This window comes from Arachis stenosperma, chromosome 10 (assembly GCF_014773155.1).
Source record: "Arachis stenosperma cultivar V10309 chromosome 10, arast.V10309.gnm1.PFL2, whole genome shotgun sequence".
NCBI classification, from domain to species: domain Eukaryota; kingdom Viridiplantae; phylum Streptophyta; class Magnoliopsida; order Fabales; family Fabaceae; genus Arachis; species Arachis stenosperma.
The window spans coordinates 17464083-17485286 of record NC_080386.1 but is presented as its reverse complement, the minus strand read 5'-3'; the positions used below and the strand labels follow the sequence as shown (position 1 = coordinate 17485286).

Sequence of the window (21204 nt, the reverse complement as noted above, 5' to 3'; positions counted from 1 at the left end):
CATCATAGGCAAGTTGAACGCCACCCTCACACTCTCCGGACTAAAATCCAAGTATTTCCCCCGAACCATAGTGAGATAATTCTTTGGATTCGGGTTCACACTTTGGTCATGGTTCTTTGTGATCCATGCATTGGCATAGAACTCTTGAACCATCAAGATTCCGACTTGTTGAATGGGGTTGGTGAGTACTTCCCAACCTCTTCTTCGGATCTCATGGCGGATCTCCGGATATTCACCCTTTTTGAGTGAAAAGGGGACCTCGGGGATCACCTTCTTCAAGGCCACAACTTCATAGAAGTGGTCTTGATGCACCCTTGAGAGGAATCTATCCATCTCCCATGACTCGGAGGTGGAAGCTTTTGCCTTCCCTTTCCTCTTTTTAGAGGTTTCTCCGGCCTTGGATGCCATAATGGTTATGAAAAAGCAACGCTTTTACCACACCAAACTTAAAATGTTTGCTCGTCCTCGAGCAAAAGAAGAAAGAAGAGAGTAGAAGAAGAAGAAATGAGGAAGAGGGGGAAGGTGATGTGTTCGGCCAAGAAGGGAAAGAAGGGGTGTTTAGGTTGTGTGAAAGTGAAGGGTTGAAGAGGGGTATATATAGGTGGAAGGGGGGTTAAGGGTTCGGCCATTATGGGTGAGTTTGGGAGGGAAAGTGGTTTGAATTTGAAGGGTGAGGTTGGTGGGGATTTATGAAGGATGGATGTGAGTGGTGAAGAGAAAGATGGGATTTGATAGGTGAAGGGTTTTTGGGGAAGAGGTATTGAGGTGATTGGTGAGTGGGGGAAGAAGAGAAAAAGTGATGGTGGGGTCCTGTGGGGTCCACAAATCCTGTGGTGTCAAGGAAAAGTCATCCCTGCACCAAGTGGCATCAAAATCCACGTTTTGAGCCATTTCTGGCGTTAAACGCCAGGCTGGTGCCCATTCCTGGCGTTTAACGCCAGGTTGTTGCCCTTTTCTGGCGTTTAACGCCAGTCTGGTGCCCCTTTCTGGCGTTAAACGCCCAGAATGGTGCCAGACTGGGCGTTAAACGCCCAACTGCTAGGCTTACTGGCGTTTAAACGCCAGCAGCTTCTTCCTCCAGGGTGTGCTGTTTTTCTTCCTGTTTTTCATTCTGTTTTTGATTTTTTCATTGTTTTTGTGACTTCTTATGATCATCAACCTACAAAAAAGATAAAATGACAAAAGAAAATAGTTAACCATAAAACATTGGGTTGCCTCCCAACAAGCGTTTCTTTAATGTCATTAGCTTGACAGAGGACTCTCATGGAGCCTCAGAAATGCTCAGAGCCGTGTTGGAACCTCCCAACACCAAACTTAGAGTTTGAATGTGGGGGTTCAACACCAAACTTAGAGTTTGGTTGTGGCCTCCCAACACCAAACTTAGAGTTTGGCTGTGGGGGCTCTGCTTGGCTCTGTTTTGAGAGAAGCTCTTCATGCTTCCTCTCCATGATGATAGAGGGATGTCCTTGGGCCTTAAACACCAAGGATTCTTCATTCACTTGAATGATCATTTCACCTCTTATCAACATCAATCACAGCCCTTGCTGTGGCTAGGAAGGGTCTGCCAAGGATGATGGATTTATCCATGCACTTCCCAGTCTCTAGGACTATGAAGTCAGTAGGGATGTAATGGTCTTCAATCTTCACCAAAACATTCTCTACAAGCCCATGAGCTTGTTTTCTTGAATTGTCTGCCATCTCTAATGAGATTCTTGCAGCTTGCACCTCAAGGATCCCCAATTTCTCCATTAAAGAGAGGGGCATGAGGTTTACACTTGACCCTAAGTCACACAAGGCCTTCTTGAAGGTCATGGTGCCTATGGTACAAGGTATAGAAAACTTCCCAGGATCCTGCCTCTTTTGAGGCAGTTTCTGCCTAGACAAGTCATCCAGTTCTTTGGTGAGCAAGGGAGGTTCATCCTCCCAAGTCTCATTTCCAAATAACTTGTCATTTAGTTTCATGATTGCTCCAAGGTATTTAGCAACTTGCTCTTCAGTGACATACTCATCCTCTTCAGAGGAAGAATACTCATCAGAGCTCATGAATGGCAGAAGTAAGTCCAATGGAATCTCTATGGTCTCATTTTGAGCCTCAGATTCCCATTGTTCCTCATTGAGGAACTCAGAGGAGATTGGTACACGCCCACTGAGGTCTTCTTCAGTGGCGTCCTCCTCCTCTCTTTCCTCTCCACATTCGGCCATGCCTATGGCTTTGCACTCTCCTTTTGGATTTTCTTCTGTATTACTTGGGAGAGTGCTAGGAGGGAGTTCAGTAACTTTCTTGCTCAGCTGACCCACTTGTCCTTCCAAATTTCTGATGGAGGACCTTGTTTCATTCATGAAACTTTGAGTGGTCTTTATTAGATCAGAGACCATTGTTGCTAAGTCAGAAGTATTCTGCTTAGAACTCTCTGTCTGTTGCTGAGAAGATGATAGAAAAGGCTTGCCATTGCTAAACCTGTTTCTTCCACCATTATTGTTATTGAGACCTTGTTGGGGTCTCTCTTGATTCTTCCATGAGAAATTGGGGTGATTTCTCCATGAAGAATTGTAGGTGTTTCCATAGGGTTCTCCTAGGTAATTTACTTCTTCCATGGAAGGGTTCTCAGGATCATAAGCTTCTTCCTTAGATGAAGCATCCTTAGTACTGTTTGGTGCTTTTTGCATTCCAGACAGACTTTGAGAAATCAAGTTGACTTGTTGAGTCAATATCTTGTTCTGAGCCAGTATGGCATTCAGAGTGTCAATCTCAAGAACTCCTTTCTTTTGACTAGTCCCATTGTTCACAGGATTCCTTTCAGAAGTGTACATGAATTGGTTATTTGCAACCATTTCAATCAATTCTTGAGCTTCTGCAGGCGTCTTCTTCAGATGAAGAGATCCTCCAGCAGAGCTATCCAAAGACATCTTGGATAGTTCAGAGAGACCATCATAGAAAATACCTATGATGCTCCATTCAGAAAGCATGTCTGAAGGACATCTTCTGATTAATTGTTTGTATCTTTCCCAAGCTTCATAGAGGGATTCTCCATCCTTCTGTCTGAAGGTTTGGACTTCCACTCTAAGCTTACTCCATCTTTGTGGTGGAAAGAACTTTGCCAAGAAGGCATTGACTAGCTTTTCCCAAGAGTCCAGGCTTTCTTTAGGTTGAGAATCCAACCATATTCTAGCTCTGTCTCTTACAGCAAAAGGGAATAGCATCAGTCTATAGACCTCAGGGTTAACCCCATTAGTCTTGACTGTGTCACAGATTTGCAAGAATTCAGCTAGAAACTGATGAGGATCTTCCATTGGAAGTCCATGGAACTTGCAATTCTGTTGCATTAGAGAAACTAATTGAGGCTTAAGCTCAAAGTTGTTTGCTCCAATGGCAGGGATAGAGATGCTTCTCCCATAAAAATCAGGAGTAGGTGCAGTAAAGTCACCCAGCACCTTCCTTGCATTGTTGGCATTGTTGTTGTTTTCGGCTGCCATGTGTTCTTCTTCCTTGAAGAATTCGGTCAGGTCCTCTAAAGAGAGTTGTGCTTTAGCTTCTCTTAGCTTTCTCTTCAAGGTCCTCTCAGGTTCAGGGTCAGCTTCAACAAGAATGCCTTTGTCTCTGCTCCTGCTCATATGAAAGAGAAGAGAAAAAGAAAATGTGGAATCCTCTATGTCACAGTATAGAGATTCCTTGAAGTGTCAGAGGAAAAGAGAAATAGTAAGAAGAAGGAGAAGAAGAATTCGAACTTTAATTAGATAAGGTTCGAATTGTGCATTTAGAAGGAGTGGTACTCCATAAATAGAAGGATGTGGGAAGGAGGGAAGAGAATTTTCGAAAATTCAATTAAAAGAATTTGAAAACGTTTTGAAAATTTGATTGATAATTTTCGAAAATTCAAAGTGAAAAGAAATCAATTGATTTTTGAAAAAGATTTTGAAATTAGAAATCAAAAAGATTTGATTGAAAACTATTTTGAAAAAGGTGAGGTTAAAAAGATTTGATTGAAAAGTTATGGTTTTAAAAAGATGTGATTGAGAAGATATGATTTGAAAACAATTTTAGAAGATATTATTTGAAAATAATTTGAAAAGATATGATTTTGAAAATTAATGACTTGCCTAACAAGAAAAGATATGATTCAAACATAAAACCTTCCTCAACAGAAAAGGCAAAAAAATGTTCAATCAAATCATTAATTGTTAGTAAGTATCTTTGAAAAAGGAAAGAAATTGATTTTGAAAACATTTGATTGAAAAGATATGATTTGAAAAAGATTTGGTTTTGAAAAACTTTGAAAACTTGAAAAAAAATTGATTTGAAAACAAAATCTTCCCCCTAGCACCATCCTGGCGTTAAACGCCCAGAATGGTATACATTCTGGCGTTTAACGCCCAAAATGCTACCTTTTTGGGCGTTAAACGCCCAACCAGGTACCCTGGCTAGCGTTTAAACGCCAGTCTGCCTTCTTCACTGGGCATTTTTGAATGCTCAGCTTTTTCTGTATAATTCCTCTGCAGTATGTTCTGAATCTTCAATTCTTTGTATCATTGACTTGAAAAGACACAAATTAAAAAATATTTTTGGATTTTTAATAATCAAAATGCAACAAGAATCAAATAACAATGCATGCAAGACACCAAACTTAGCAGTTTGTGTACTTCTGACACTATATGAGACACATGAACACTCAAGTCAATAGAATTTAAAGATCAAAACAAGAAATATATGCATGGATTCGAGAAATATAACAAAAACATGCATTTGACACCAAACTTAAGATGAGACTCTAGACTCAAACAAGAAATATTTTTGGATTTTATGGTTTTGTAAATTTTTTTTGTATTTTTCGAAAATTAAGTGGAAAAAGGTATCAAAATTCTTAATGAGAATTTCAGGAATCAGTGCAATGCTAGTCTAAGACTTCGGTCCAGGAATTAGACATGGCTTCACAGCCAGCCAAGCTTTCAAAGAAAGCTTCGGTTCAAAACACTAGACATGACCAAAGGTCAGCCAAATCTTAGCAGATCACTGCTCCAAAAGCAAAATTGATGAAAATCAACAAGCTCTTGTGGTGATAAGTTGAAACCTCGGTCCAATCAGATTAGACATGGCTTCTCAGCCAACCAGATTTCAACAAATCATCATGAAACTCTAGAATTCATCTTCAAGAATTTCGAAAAAAAAATAAATACCTAATCTAAGCAACAAGATGAACCGTCAGTTGTCCAAACTAGAACAATCCCAGGCATTGTTACCAAAAGCTTGCTCAAAACTTGAACAATCCCCGGCAACGGCGCCAAAAACTTGGTGCGTGAAATTGTGAACAATACTTTTCACAACTCTCATAATCCCTGGTCATGAACTCCAAAAGATTTGGTGGTTCAATTCCATGGCATTACACAACTTCGCACAACTAACCAGCAAGTGCACTGGGTCGTCCAAGTAATACCTTACGTGAGTAAGGGTCGATCCCACGGAGATTGTTAGCATTGAAGCAAGCTATGGTCATCTTGTAAATCTTAGTCAGGCAAACTCAAATGTATATGATGATGAATGAAAATAACATAGAAGATAAGGATAGTGATACTTATGTATATCATTGGTGTAAGAGCTTCAGACAAGTGTATGAAGATGCCTTCCCTTCCGTCTCTCTGCTTTCCTACTGCCTTCATCCAATCCTTTCTTACTCCTTTCCATGGCAAGCTCGTGTAGGGTTTCACTGTTGTCAGCAGCTACCTCCCATCCGCGCAGTGAAAGCTAATGCACGCACTCTATCACAGTACTGCCAATCACCGGTTTGGTTTCCTCCCCTACCGGAATAGAATCACTCTTTTGCGTCTGTCACTAACGCCTAGTAGGTTACAGGTTTGAAGCACGTCACAGCCATTCAATCATTGAATCCTACTCAGAATACCACAGACAAGGTTAGACCTTCCGGATTCTCTTGAATGCCGCCATCAGTTCTTGCCTATACCACGAAGACTCTGATCTCACGGAATGGTTGGCTCGTTTGTCAGGCGAGCACTCGGTTGTCAGGCGATCAACCATGCATCGTGCAATCAGGAATCCAAGAGATATTCACTAAGCCTCAGATGCTTGTAGAACAAGAATGGTTGTCAGTCACCTTGTTCATGGGTGAGAAGGATGATGGGCGTCAATCATCACCTTCATCATGATGAAGAACAAGTGATATCTTGGTAAAAGAACAAGCAGAATTGAATGGAAGAACAATAGTAATTGCATTAATACTCGAGGTACAGCAGAGCTCCACACCTTAATCTATGGTGTGTAGAAACTCCACCGTTGAAAATACATAAGAACAAGGTCTAGGCATGGCCGAATGGCCAGCCTCCCAAAGAGGGTTCAATCATAAAAACATGATCAAAAGGCTCTCTCTAATACAATAGTAAAAGGTCCTACTTATAGAAAAACTAGTACATAGATGAGTAAATGACATAAAAATCCACTTCCGGGCCCACTTGGTGTGTGCTTGGGCTGAGCAATGAAGCAATTTCGTGTAGAGACTCTCCTTGGAGTTAAACGCCAGCTTTAGTGCCAGTTTGGGCGTTTAACTCCCAATTAGGTGCCAGTTCCGGCGTTTAACGCTGGAATTTCTTGAGGTGACTTTGAACGCCGGTTTGGGCCATCAAATCTTGGGCAAAGTATGAACTATTATATATTGCTGGAAAGCCCAGGATGTCTACTTTCCAACACCGTTGAGAGCGCGCCAATTGGGCTTCTGTAGCTCCAGAAAATCCACTTCGAGTGCAGGGAGGTCAGAATCCAACAGCATCTGCAGTCCTTTTCAGTCTCTGGATCAGATTTTTGCTCAGGTCCCTCAATTTCAGCCAGAAAATACCTGAAATCACAGAAAAACACACAAACTCATAGTAAAGTCCAGAAAAGTGAATTTTAACTAAAAACTAATAAAAATATACTAAAAACTAACTAAAAGATACTAAAAGCATACTAAAAACAATGCCAAAAAGCATACAAATTATCCGCTCATCATGTACACAATCACTTTTGATCCTACTAAATAGGATCTGAATTTGTCAATGGCGTAAACCACTGCAAGTAGTTCTTTTTCTGTGGTTGTGTAATTCTTCTGTGCATCATTTAGAACACGGCTGGCATAGTAAATGACGTGCAGAAGCTTGTCATGCCTTTGTCCTAGCACTGCACCAATGGCATGGTCACTGGCATCACACATCAGTTCAAATGGTAATGTCCAGTCTGGTGCAGAGATTATTGGTGCTGTAACCAATTTAGCTTTCAGAGTCTCAAATGCCTGCAGACACTCTTTATCAAAGATAAATGGCGTGTCAGTGGCTAGCAGGTTACTCAGAGGTTTAGCGATTTTTGAAAAATCCTTTATAAACCTCCTATAGAATCCTGCATGCCCCAGAAAGCTTCTGATTGCCTTAACATTGGTGGGTGGTGGTAATTTTTCAATTACTTCTACCTTGGCTTGATCCACCTCTATTCCCTTGTTCGAAATTTTGTGCCCAAGGACAATTCCTTCAGTCACCATAAAGTGACATTTTTCCCAGTTTAAAACCAGGTTAGTCTCTTGGCATCTTTTCAGAACAAGTGCTAAATGGTTAAGGCAGGAGCTGAATGAGTCTCCAAATACTGAAAAGTCATCCATGAAGACTTCCAGAAATTTTTCCACCATATCAGAGAAAATGGAGAGCATGCACCTCTGAAAGGTTGCAGGTGCATTGCACAGGCCAAATGGCATCCTTCTGTATGCAAATACTCCAGATGGGCATGTGAACGCCGTTTTCTCCTGATCCTGGGGATCTACTGCAATTTGGTTATAACCTGAATATCCATCCAGGAAGCAGTAGTATTCATGACCTGCTAGTCTTTCTAGCATCTGGTCTATGAATGGTAAAGGAAAATGATCCTTTCTGGTGGCTGTATTGAGCCTTCTATAATCAATGCACATACGCCACCCTGTAACTGTTCTTGTAGGAACCAGTTCATTTTTTTCATTATGAATCACTGTCATGCCACCTTTCTTAGGGACAACTTGGACAGGGCTCACCCAGGGGCTGTCAGAAATAGGATAGATAATCCCAGCCTCTAGTAATTTAGTGACCTCTTTCTGCACCACTTCTTTCATAGCTGGATTCAGCCGCCTTTGTGGTTGAACCACTGGCTTGGCGTCATCCTCCAGCAAGATTTTGTGCATGCATCTGGCTGGGCTAATGCCCTTAAGATCACTAATGGACCACCCAAGAGCTGTCTTGTGCGTCCTTAGCACTTGAATTAGTGCTTCCTCTTCCTGTGGCTCTAAGGTAGAGCTTATAATTACAGGAAAGGTATCACCTTCTCCCAGAAATGCATATTTCAGGGATGGTGGTAATGGTTTGAGTTCGGGTTTTGGAGGTTTCTCCTCTTCTTGAGGGATTTTCAGAGGTTCTATTATCTTCTCTGACTCCTCCAAATTAGGCTGAACATCTTTAAAGATGTCTTCCAGCTCTGATTCCAAACTCTCAGCCATATTGACCTCTCTTACCAGAGAATCAATAATATCAACACTCATGCAGTCATTTGGGGTGTCTGGATGTTGCATTGCTTTGACAACATTTAACTTGAACTCCTCCTCATTGACTCTCAAGGTTACTTCCCCTTTTTGGACATCAATGAGGGTTCGGCCAGTTGCTAGAAAAGGTCTTCCTAGAATGAGAGTTGCACTCTTGTGCTCCTCCATTTCCAGCACCACAAAGTCAGTAGGAAAGGCAAATGGCCCAACCTTGACAATCATGTCTTCAATCACGCCTGATGGGTATTTAATGGAGCCATCAGCAAGTTGAAGACATATCCTGGTTGGTTTAATTTCTTCAGTTAAACCAAGCTTTCTGATAGTAGATGCAGGTATTAAGTTGATACTTGCCCCAAGATCACATAAAGCTTGCTTGGTGCAATTACCCTCTAATGTGCATGGTATCATAAAGCTCCCAGGATCTTTAAGCTTCTCAGGTAAGCTTTTCAGAATGACTGCACTGCATTCTTCAGTGAGGTAAACCTTTTCAGTTTCCCTCCAATCCTTCTTATGACTTAAGATTTCTTTCATGAACTTAGCATAAGAAGGTATTTGCTCAAGTGCTTCTGCAAACGGAATCTTTATTTCAAGAGTCCTGAGATAGTCTGCAAAGCGGGCAAACTGCTTATCCTGTTCCGCTTGGCGGAGTTTTTGAGGATAAGGCATTTTGGCTTTGTATTCCTCAACCTTAGTTGCTGCAGGTTTATTACCTACAGAAGTGGGTTGGGAAGCCTTTTTAGAAGGGTTATCATCAGCACTCGTAGGTGACTTATCCCCCACTGGCAATTGAGTGCCAGAGGTGGGAGATGGAGTGGCGTTAGACGCCATCTCCTTGTTGGCTACTGGCGTTTGAACGCCAGAACCATGTCCCTTTTGGGCGTTCAACGCCGGATTCATGCTTGTTTCTAGCGTTGAACGCCAGGAATGAGCATGGTCTGGGCGTTCAGCGCCGGCTCTGTTCCTCTCTGGGCTCTGATTTTCCTCAGAGGGATTTTGAGTATCCTCTTGTTCATTTCTTGGTTTTCTGCTGCTTTGAAGTGAGGTATTTAATGTTTTCCCACTTCTTAATTGAACTGCTTGGCATTCTTCTGTTATTTGTTTTGACAGTTGCTTTTCTGTCTGCTTTAATTGCACTTCCATGTTCCTGTTAGCCATTCTTGTTTCCTGTAATATTTCCTTGAATTCAGCTAGTTGCTGAGTTAGAAAATCTAATTGCTGATTGAATTCATTAGCCTGATCCACTGGACTGAGTTCTGCAGTTACTGTTTTAGCTTCTTCTTTCATAGAGGATTCACTGCTTAGGTACAGATGCTGATTTCTGGCAACTGTATCAATAAGCTCTTGAGCTTCTTCAATTGTTTTTCTCATATGTATAGATCCACCAGCTGAGTGGTCTAGAGAAATTTGAGCTTTTTCTGTAAGCCCATAGTAGAAGATGTCTAATTGCACCCATTCTGAAAACATTTCAGAGGGGCATTTTCTTAGCATCTCTCTGTATCTCTCCCAAGTATCATAAAGGGATTCATTATCTCCTTGTTTGATGCCTTGGATGTTTAGCCTTAGCTGTGTCATCCGTTTGGGAGGGAAATAGTGATTCAGGAATTTTTCTGACAGCTGTTTCCATGTTTTTATGCTGTTCTTAGGTTGGTTATTTAACCACCTCTTAGCTTGATCTTTTACAGCAAATGGAAACAGTAATAGTCTGTAGACATCCTGATCTACTTCCTTATCATGTACTGTATCAGTAATTTGCAGAAATTGTGCCAGAAACTCTGTAGGTTCTTCATGTGGAAGACCAGAATACTGGCAATTTTGCTGCACCATGATAATGAGCTGAGGATTCAGCTCAAAGCTACTAACTCCAATGGAGGGTATACAGATACTACTCCCATATGAAGCAGTAGTGGGGTTAGCATATGACCCCAAAGTCCTCTTGGACTGTTCATTCCCACTTGCTTCCATACTAAATCACAAGGGATAATTTATATGTTGATATTATTTATTTTATAAAAATTAATTTTTATAAAATAAAAGAAAAACGAAATAAATAAAAGAAAGTGGAAATTTTTTTTTTTGAAATTGAAAATTGAATTTTTATAAAAGATTTTCGAAAAAAAATAGTTCAAAATTAGTTAGAAAAATAAAAATTTTTTGAATTTTGAATTTTATGATGAAAGAGAAAACACACAAAAGACACAAGACTTAAAATTTTTAGATCTAATGCTCCTTAATTTTCGAAAATTTTTGGAGGGAAAACACCAAGGAACACCAAACTTAAAAATTTTAAGATCAAGACACAAGAAAAACCCAAGAACACCTTGAAGGTTCACAAGAACACCAAGAACAAAAGAAAGAACACCAAACTTAAAATTTTTAGAAAATCAAGACAAGTTTTCGAAAATTAAAGAAAGATTAACAAGAAAACACCAAACTTAAAGTTTGGCACAAGATCAAATTAAGAAAAATTATTTTTGAAAAAGATTTTCAAAAGTACTGGTGCTCCCTTATCAAGAATATAAACCAATGCTTTAGCCAATTGGGAATAAATATGACACTTGATGCAGATATTCCAATTAGTGCTTTAAAAGGAACACAAGTGAAACAAGAAAAGACACAAAGCAAGAAAAACTCAAGATCAAACAAGAAAAATAAGCAAGAACAACTTGAAGATTAATGAAGAACAAAGATCACAAATCGAAAATTTTAAAGAAAAATATGAGATATGCAATTGACACCAAACTTAGAACAAGACACTAAAACTCACGAAAGTTAGCAATTAATTAAAAGAAAAATAATAAATTTTGAAAAGAAATTTTTGAAAAGAAACTATCCTATCAATATTGATTTAATGACTCTATAAAAATAAGAACAAAAATAAAAATAAATTATTCCTAATCTAAGAAATAAAATAAGCCTTCAATTGTCCAAACTCAATAATCCCCGGCAACGGCGCCAAAAACTTGGTGCACGAATTTGTGATTCGCACAACTAACCAGCAAGTGCACTGGGTCGTCCAAGTAATACCTTACGTGAGTAAGGGTCGATCCCACGGAGATTATTGGCTTGAAGCAATCAATGTTTATTTTAATTGTCTTAGTCAGGATGTCAACAAAATTGTTTGGATTACTTGAACAATAGAGTTACTTGTTTATAAAGGACTGGGGAATATGTTACTTGTTGTGCAGTAATGGAGAATATGTTGGAGTTTTGGAGATGCTTTGTCCTTTGACTTCAACTCTTCCTTGAAATCCTCTTCTCACACGCAGATTCCTTCCATGGCAAGCTCTATGTAGGGTGTCAACGTTGTCAGTGGCTACTTCCCATCCTCTCAGTGAAAACGTTCCTATGCTCTGTCACAGCACGGCTAATCATCTGTCGGTTCTCAATCAGGTTGGAATAGAATCCATTGATTCTTTTGCGTTTGTCACTAACGCCCAGCCCTCAGGAGTTTGAAGCACGTCACAGTCATTCAATCCCGGAATCCTACTCGGAATACCACAGACAAGGTTTAGACTTTCCGGATTCTCATGAATGCCGCCATCAATCCGGCCTATACCACGAAGATTCTGTTGGGGAATCTAAGAGATATTCATTCAGTCTGATGTAGAACGGAGGTGGTTGTCAGGCACACGTTCATGGATTGAGGAAGGTGATAAGTGTCACAGATCATCACCTTCTTCACAATTAAGCGCTAATAAACATCTTAGATAAGAACAAGCGTGTTTGAATTGAAAACAAAGGAATTGTATTAAATCATCGAGACGCTGCAGAGCTCCTCACCCCCAACAATGGAGTTTAGAGACTCATGCCGTCAAAAAGTATGTAATTCAGATCTGAAAATGTTATGAGGTACAAGAAACGTCTGTAAAAGTTGTTTAAATAGTAAACTAGTAACTTAGGTTTACAGAAAATGAATAAACTAAGATAATTGGTGCAGAAATCCACTTCTGGGGCCCACTTGGTGTGTGCTGGGGCTGAGACTAATGCTTTCCACGTGTGGAGCCCTTTCCTGGCGTCAAACTCCAGGTTATGACGTGTTTTGGGCGTTCAACTCCGGATCATGACGTTTTTCTGGCGTTTAACTCCAGACAGCAGCATGAACTTGGCGTTTAACGCCAAGTTACGTCGTCTATCCTTGCGCAAAGTATGGACTATTATATATTGCTGGAAAGCCCTGGATGTCTACTTTCCAACGCCGTTGAGAGCGCGCCAATTGGACTCCTGTAGCTCCAGAAAATCCATTTCGAGTGCAGGGAGGTCAGGATCCAACAGCATCAGCAGTCCTTTTTCAGCCTAAGTCAGATTTTTGCTCAGCTCCCTCAATTTCAGCCAGAAAATACCTGAAATCACAGAAAAACACACAAACTCATAGTAAAGTCCAGAAATATGATTTTTGCCTAAAAACTAATATTATTTTACTAAAAACTAACTGAAACATGCTAAAATCTACATGAAATTACCCCCAAAAAGCGTATAAAATATCCGCTCATCATCCACTACAATAAACAAGCCAATTCTCAACTCCAAAGAGAAGAGCTCGACCTGCTTCCAGAAATCCAAGAAAGAGCTCGGATCAGAGAAGAAGCACTAAAACGGCGAATGGCTTCCAGGTATAATCGAAAGGTGGTGCCAAGAGACTTCATGAAAGACGATTTTGTCCTAATCCGAAATGATATCGAAACAACTCGACCCGGAGAAGGAAAGTTGGCAGCTAACTGGAAAGGACCCTACCGAGTCACAGAAGTACTCGGAAAGGGCTACTACAGACTGTCCGAACTCAAGGGACGAGAATTCCCCAGATCATGGCATCCCTGTAACCTAAGAAGGTACTATAGCTAGAAAAGGTATAAAGATCTCAAGACGCACTCTTTTTCCTGAAAAAGATTTTTTAATGAGGCGTCAAGATTGAGACTTAAGGATACAGAAATTCCTACCTACGTATATATATATATATATATATATATATATATATATATATATATATATTTTTCCTTTAAATAAAATACATTTCAGATATTCTATAAATTCCCAAGACGCATTAATCTAAAGCTTTCATAGTCCGATTATAAAGCAACAGATCGACAGAAAGTGAAGAAAAAATTCACTGTACGATCTCGATAGAAATGATCGATCGACAAAGGTGAAAACGTGATTCATCTAAAGACCGATCATCTCGGGATAAAGTCACCATCTACAAATCGGCAAAAATGAACACAGAATAATGCAAGAAGTTATCGAAAGTGATCCCAAAAAAGGAGCCTAACGAGGTCCTATGGATTGCTATATAATAACTTAAAAAGACTGGTAGATACCAAAAAAATCTGACCAAGTCATCCCAAGTTATCAGCAAATCCCTGGAAAGAGGTCTTGCCAACCCTATTAAAGAGGAATTGCTATAACTTAGAAGAGATCGACCTAACGAAGTCGGTCTCCTACAAAACAAGTTGTAAAAGTAATCCCTGAAAGAGACCTAACAAAGGTCCAAGAAAGAGGATTACAAAAATAACTTAGAAGAGATCAATCTAACGAAGTCGGTCTCCTACAAAACAAGTTGTAAAAAGTAATCCCTGAAAGAGACCTAACAAAGGTCCAAGAAAGAGGATTACAAAAACAACTTAGAAGAGATCGATCTAACGAAGTCGGTCTTCTACAAAACAAGTTGTAAAAGTAATCCCTGAAAGAGACCTAACAAAGGTCAAAGAAAGAGGATTACAAAAACAACTTAGAAGAGATCGATCTAACGAAGTCGGTCTCCTACAAAACAAGTTGTAAAAAGTAATCCCTGAAAGAGACCTAACAAAGGTCCAAGAAAGAGGATTACAAAAACAACTTAGAAGAGATCGATCTAACGAAGTCGGTCTCCTACAAAACAAGTTGTAAAAAGTAATCCCTGAAAGAGACCTAACAAAGGTCCAAGAAAGAGGATTACAAAAACAACTTAGAAGAGATCGATCTAACGAAGTCGGTCTCCTACAAAACAAGTTGTAAAAGTAATCCCTGAAAGAGACCTAACAAAGGTCCAAGAAAGAGGATTACAAAAAATAACTTAGAAGAGATCGATCTAACGAAGTCGGTCTCCTACAAGATAAGATATAAAAGTAATCCCGTAAGAAGAGACCGGACAAAGGTCCAAAAACGGGGATTACAAAAATAGCTTAGAAGGGGACCAACATAAAGAAATCGGTTACGAAGCACTAAAAATACAAACAAGAGCAAGGAAACCGAGAAACAAGCTGGACCCCCCCCCCCTCCACATACACGGCCTCAAAAGGATCCAAACTACAAGCGACAAGCACGAAAGCAACCTAAAAGGGGCCAGACAGTAAAATTCCAACAGATATCATGCATAATACGATAAAGCTTCAAGGGGTCACCAAAAGCCAACCTCAGAAAGCTACTATTGTTTTTGTAAAAGTTGCCAAGAAGGCAACTGAAAAGTGTCAGTAATCAAACAAAACAATAAACAGTTCAAAAAACCCACAAAACGGGCAATATACACAAATATCCAAGAAAAATATCAGCTAAGATCAGGGGCCTTCCCAGCAGCATCAGTATGGGGAGAAGGAGGGCGAGTCTGTAGGGGCACAGCATCTACAGTTCCATCATCCCGGTTCAGGACCTGACAGTCCGAATCAGATGGAACAGGAGGAGCCGAGGAGGTCGACACCTTAAGAGAAGGCACTGGAGGAGGATCAGTCTCATCATCATCCTGGTCATCAGGGACAATCTTACCATCTCTCACAACATTGTCCAAACTGATGAGAGTCAAGTCGGTATCGGGAGCTACAACCCGGAACTGCTCCATCAGATTTTCGGAGGCAGCAGTTACGCTACCCACAAGGTGACCCTAAAGCTCACCATAATTAACCCGAGCTGTTTCCAAATCCTCCCGAAGACGCATCAATTTCCTATAAGCTGAGACATAGCTATCCTTATGTCTCAATGCCATGTCTTCGGCCAGCTTCAAATAAGCAGCAAGGGCAATAGAGCTGGCCTTCTCACCCTCCAGTTCCTTCTCCACCTTGGCCAACTTCACCTCCAACTCCTCCTTCAGCCCCTTGATTCGATCAAATTCTGATTTGGCCTCCTCCATAAAAGATTTGGTAGCATGAACCGGAATCCCCTGAATTGTTCGAAAAATAGCCGCACCCATATGGGCCATCTTCACACTATTTTGGGTGATAAAATACAAATGCTTTAGAAGAGACACGTCGTCCATGGAAAGCCCACCATAGGGGGCAATTTGCTGGTCAACAAACTCAATGGCATCAAAGTCCGGGGCATCCAAGTTAAAAGGCTCGGATGTTTTTTGCTTCTTGCTAGGAGGGGCACCAGGAGCTGCTGTAGAAGATTGTGGAGGATCGACCAGACGGACCCGAGGAATAGGAATTACTTTCCTCGGCCCGGGAGAACTCGGAATAGGAGGTTTAACTGGAGCTTGGGAAGATCCCTCGCCGACCACTTTGGCCGAAATGGTTAAAGCAGCAGTTTCCTTCTTCGCCTTTTTGAAGGCCTTCATGGAGTCATTGTTCTTAGACATCTCTGCAAACACAAAAACAACCACGACAAAGAGTTACAAAAGAGGAACAAAAAAGGAAATAAATATAGAAACAAGTCGGGCCAATAGACAAACAAATACCCAAAGTAGGACAAACCAAAGACGGATCGTTCAGAAATCTCTTCGTATCTAGATGGGGAGGCTTCCCCCACAAATCTTCAAGAACAACTACAAAAGCCCGCTTAACCTCACTAAGCATTTCCCATGTGAAACGTGGCACTCTTACATTTTTTTGCCACTCTAGAGGAAAAGCAGGCTCGTCATTCTCATCAAGAAAAAAGGGGCGGGCCCCCTCAACAGCTCAAACTTTAAAAAAGTAGTTCTTGAAGTCCTTAAAGGACTCATCATACATTGCAAACACTTTATGGCCCTGGGCGGACCGGAAAAAAACCCAAGAAGCTTTCTTTTTTGAAGTACCGCCAGGCTTGGCAGAAACAAACAAGTAAAGAAAAAGAGTCTGGGAAGGTGTTACATCTAGTTCACGACAGAGAAGTTGGAAAATTTTAATAAAACCCCAGGAATTGGGGTGAAGCTGGGATGGAGCAATATTACACGACCACAACAGATCAGTCTCAAAAGCAGTAAAAGAAAAAGAAACATTCAACTGGCTGAAAAAGTATTCATAAGCATAAAAGATGGGGCGTTCTCCCTCAAAAGAAGTCGGAAAGCACACTCTCTCGTCAAAATCAGGGGCAACAAGCTCGTAATCCTCCTCACGGGCATTGTTACCACAAATCCTATGGCGCTTCCTCAGCTCTGTGCAAAATTCAGCATCCACAATAGAAACACACAACAAAACAAGGGAGTCCAGCCAATCAGACATCCCCTCGGGAACTCTAGAAGACATCTCTACAATGTTATTGCGAGAAGACATGAGGCCAACTAATCCTACAAAGTAAGAAAAGAAGATAAGGGTTACTACAAACATCTCGGACAAAGGGAGAAAACAACTCGGTCAGTAGATGAAACAGCGAAAAGGAAAACCCCAAGACTCAAACCAAAAGTCTTGGGGCATCCTTTGGAGGCAGTAGCAAAGCAAGGTTCCCAGAAATACTCTACAGCTTACATCCTAGCATTTCTCAAAAAGGATTCAAAACAACAAATGCTTTTCACTAAAGAAAAACACAGCAAATCATTACAAGCCGGCCAAGCAAAATAACATTCCCAAACATCAAACATGCCAAGCAGAGACCATTAAAGATGCAACCTTTTTTCAAAGATCAGGCAAAAAGCAAAACTTCCAAAAGCAAGGAACAAGATGCAGATTCTCTGTCAGAAGCAACAAAACTTCTAAACATGCAAAATCAAAACTTCACCAAAAAACTAAAAACAAAGCTACGAAAGAAGTAGGAAAGCTAGTACCAACCTGGAAAAAGCAGCAAGCTTCAAAGAAAACTGAAAATGGAAGACGGAATCTGGGAATGCCTCCTCACAAGCAAAGAAAAGAACGCGAACAAAAGAGCAATGTCGCAGGGAGAAACGCGAAACTCCAGGCAAAAACAGAAAGCTCCAGAAATGCCAAACGACGCCGCAAAAATAGAAGAGCGGAGAGAGCGAAGAAAAGAAGTTATGAAAAGGGCAAAAGGAGAGAAACCGTTTCTGGGCTTTCAAAATCGAAATAAAGAGCCAAAGGGAAACGGGGCAATTAATGCTAAAATTAAGGAAAGCATTAAACCCTCGCACGTTCCCAAAGCGCCGATATAAAAGCGCACGCTTTTTAGAGGAAACGTTCTACATTCAAAAGCTGCTACGAAGGAATCTACAAAATGCTTGAGTTCGGCTTCACCAAAAAAGGACCGAAGTCAAGGACTCGACCTCAAAAAGAAAACCGAGCTCAAGCAGGGGCACTGTTCATACCCTGGGTCGAGGTGTCCGACCCGGGATGTTCGACAGACAAAGCGACCGACCTCTTCAGGTCAGGACAACCCGACCTCTTCACAAAGAGCTCGGTCAAGTCTCCAGGAAAGCCCAAAGAAGGGCCCAAAATAGAGGAACACGCCCCAAAATCCTAAAGCGGCCCAAGCCTACAGAGAGAAGGGCGGTTCCCTTAAAGATAAGATGACCTCACTTAAAGATAAGATAAGATAACTAACTTATCTTATCCACAGAAGGCCACATCTCACCATTATAAATACACTGGAGCACCCAGGTATAACTCATACTCTGATTCTACTCAATACCTGCTTAATACTCTTGCTAACTTAAGCATCGGAGTCCCTTGCAGGTACCCCCCACCCTCCGGGGATGAAGGATCAATAGCATTCTCAGTTCCACAAGTCGGACACACCAGCTCCGGCTGCTATACAGCTGCCAGACACATCGGTTCCGACTAGCACAGAAGATCTCGACCGAGATCGACCTATAGTTACAGGTAACCCTCGGAACAGGTTGATTGCTTGGTTTAGAAACTATACTTGCAACGAGAATTTATTATAACTTCTAAACCATCAATCTTCAGTTCTTCATTGACTTAGTGGGAGAAAAAGTATAATTCTCATCACCATTGATAAGGATATCTAGGATAGGACTTCCAGTTTTCATACCTTGCCAAGAGATTTCTTAGTTTTTAATTTATAAATTCCTACAATCCATTTCTCTTGTTCAAAACCTTTTTGAAACCCAAAAACACTGTTTTCCATAACCAATAATTAAACACACTTCCCTGCAATTCCTTGAGAAGACGACCCGAGGTTTGAATACTTCGGTTTATAAATTTTATTGGGTTTATTACTTGTGACAACCAAATGTTGGTACAAAAGGATTTTCTGTTGGTTTAGAAGCTATACTTACAACGCGATTATATTTTTATATTTCTTTACCGATAGGAAATCCGATTCGTTATGTTGTTAAGAAGAAGGCTGATTGGGTTTCTTTCTGAGCTTCCCATGGAAAGAAGGTCTTTTCCATGTATGATAAATCCTTTCGTGATTTTAAGAACTATTTTTTCAAGGTCCGAGATGTTGAAAGAGCTCGGCCCTTTTTTCTGGATGAGAATAATGAGCCGCTTTTCCTTTAGAGTGGCAACAGAATGTAGTGGTATCTAGATATTCTTGGAAGATATTGGATGAGGTTGAGCAAGCCTTTGTGACTGTGTTGGAAGAGAACTGGGGGCAGCCTCCCCATCTTGATACCAAGAAATTTCTAGGAGATCCCTCACTTCAACGAGCTGAGCTGGGTAGTGGTTGACTTCTTTTGCATCTTGTTGTGTTTATTTGCTTTTCTTTCTGATTTATAACTTGGTTTTTTGCTGTGTAGTTTCAGAGATGGTAAAAAACAATGATTCCATGAAGGCCTTTAAAAAAGCGAGAAAGGTAACTGCAGCCCTAAACATCTCGGCCAAGGTTCCAGGGAGGGGTCATCTAAGGCTTTCCTGAAGAGGTCGACCTCGGACACTTCTGGACCAAAGAAGGTCATCCCGACTCCTAATGTTCGGCTAGCCTCATCTGTTCCTCCTCTACCGACCTCGAGTGCTGCCTCCCCATCTGCCGCCGATCCTTCTCCCAAGAAGTAGAGAACTGTTGAACCCTTCAATTTGGATGCCCCTGATTTTGATGCCGTGGGGTTCGTTGATCAGCAAATTGCTCCCTATGGTGTTGTGCCTTTGAATGACGTGTCCATTCTTCATCATTTAGACATCATTACGTGAAGCAGTATCAAGATGGCACATATGAAAGCAGCCTTGTTTAGAGCTGCTAAAGATGTTCCTGTGCATGCCACAAAGGCTTTCATGGAGGAGGCCAAGTTAGAGTATGATAGGATCAAGGGGTTGAAGGAGGAGCTTGAGAAAAAGGTGGCAAAGTTTGAGAAAGAGTTGGAGGGTGAGAAGACTCGGGCTACTGCGGCTGTGGATATGGCAGATCTGGCTGAGGAGATGGCCCAGAAGCACAAGGATAGCTATGTCCAGACTTATAGGGAGATGGTAGAGTTCTGGGAGAGTTTGGAATCTGCTCGATCTGATTATGCCGAGCTCTAAGGTCATCTTGTGAGCAGTGTGACGGCTGCTTATGAGAATTTGAAGTCTCAGGTCCGAGTTCTTGCTCCCGAGCTTGACCTGTCTCTCTTCAGTTTAGACAATATTGTAGAAGATGGTAAGATTATCCCTGCCCCGGATGATGATGATGACGACGTAGATCCGCCTCATGTGCCATCTGCCAAAGCTCCTACTGCCTCGGCTTCTTTGGCTCCTACAACTGAGGTTGGCCATCCTGAGTCGGATCCTGATGTTTAGATCCTGAACCAGCCAGATGGAATTGTTGCTACTGTCCCGCTTGCGACCCGTCCTCCTTTGCCTCGAGATGCTGCCACTGAGGAATCTTTGCATCCTTTATAGTTTCTGCTTTATTTTCATATCTTGTGATGGCCCGACTTGTGGGTCTTTTGGACTTCTATTTTGTGACTATTTGATCTGTTTTGACTTTGGATACTTTTAGTTGCTTTTCCTTTAGCAACTTTTATTTAGAAAAACAAAGTATCTTCTCAAGCTCTTGGGGTCGACTTTCAAGTGGCCTTTTGAGTCTGTTTTATTATAACAGCTTTGTTTCTTTGTGATATGCTCCTCTGCAGCTTTCTTTAGTACTTTTCAGGAATCTTGAGAGTGTTTGGAGTTTTTTTGTCTGACCTCTTTTTTGGTTTCCTTTACGAGGTCATGGCTTGCTTTGTGTCGAGCTAGGTCTCTTCTAGCGCACGTTTTTCGTCTTGAGTTATTTTTAGTAATCCCTTGGGCTTACTTTTTATAACTCTGTTTGCTTTATTTTGGCTTGGGCCGACTTCTTCATGTCGGTCCCTTCTAAGTTATTTCTAGTAATCAATTTTTTGGACCTTGTCCGGTCTCTTTTTATGGATTACTTTTTATAACTTTTTTGTAGCTTTAATAGTCTTGGGCAGACTTCTTCGTGTCGGTCCCTTCTAAGTTATTTCTAGTAATCCATTTTTTGGACCTTGTCCGGTCTCTTTTTATGGATTACTTTTTATAACTTTTTTGTAGCTTTAATAAGCTTGGGCCGACTTCTTCATGTCGGTCTCTTTGGAAGTTATTTCTAGTAATCCGGTTTTAGGGCTGGCCAGGCCTCTTTTTAGGGATTACTTTTTATAACATTTTGTCGCTTTGATCTA

The 21204-nt window shown here is 41.0% G+C and overlaps 1 non-coding gene across 1 annotated transcript; it reads left to right on the top strand.

Moving 5' to 3' along the window:
• The first annotated feature begins 2961 nt into the window (after positions 1-2961).
• LOC130958931 (small nucleolar RNA R71) lies at positions 2962-3069 on the top strand. The gene has a single exon (XR_009078031.1). It is a non-coding gene; the product is annotated as a small nucleolar RNA R71 (small nucleolar RNA).
• Positions 3070-21204: the final 18135 nt, after the last annotated feature.